Genomic DNA, 966 nt, shown 5'->3' with positions numbered 1-966 from the left:
GCCATCTTGCTCCACCCCAATTACTGCTGTTCTTATAACAAAAGGGAAATCTTGACAAAGATATATAGGAAGAATGCCATATGATGACAAATGCAAAAATTGGAAGCATGCATCTATAAGTCAAGAGTCCCCAAGGACTGATGACAGTCACATGGAGGTAGGAGAAAGGAATGAGACAGACTCTTTTAGAGCCCTCTAGAAGAAACAAACTATTCTCTTTTTAAAAAACTGATTTATTTTTAATTGACAAATAATAATTAGACATAGTTATGGGGTACAATGTGATATTTTGATTAATGTATACATTAAAGAAAGATTCAACCAAGCTGCATGGTGAACACAGTAATAATGTATGATATATTTCAAAATTGCTAAAATAGATTTTTAACATTGTTATCATGAAAAATTATAAATTGGTGAGGTGATGGATATGTTAATTGGCTTAATCAAATGCTTCCATAATGAAATTGAATCTTTCTATGCCTAGAAAACAACATTTCCAACCCCTTGATTTTAAACTTCTAACCACTAGAAATGGGAGATAATAAATTTTTGACATATTAAGCCACTCAGTTTCTGGTAGTTTGTTATAGCAGCCATGAAAAATGAATATGGTCATACCTCATTGTATGTGCTTAGATTTATTGCACTTTGCAGATATTGGATTCTTTTTTACAAATTAAAGGTTTGTGATAATCTTGATCTAGGAAGTCTCTCTCGCCACTTTTCCAACAGCACATGCTAGTCCATGTCTCTGTGTCACATTGTAGTAATTCTCACAACATTTCAAATTTTAATGTTATATCTGTATGGTGATCTATGATCAGTGGTCTGTGTTGTTCCTATTTTAATTGTTTTTGGGCACCACAAACCGTGCTCATATAAGACACTGAACCTAACAGATCAATGTCATATGTGTTCTGACTGCTCCACCAACAAGTCATTTCCCCATCTTCCATTCACTGG

Source organism: Colobus angolensis, unplaced genomic scaffold, assembly GCF_000951035.1.
Source record: "Colobus angolensis palliatus isolate OR3802 unplaced genomic scaffold, Cang.pa_1.0 Scaffold201, whole genome shotgun sequence".
NCBI lineage: Eukaryota > Metazoa > Chordata > Mammalia > Primates > Cercopithecidae > Colobus > Colobus angolensis.
Note: the sequence above shows the minus strand (reverse complement) of the source record.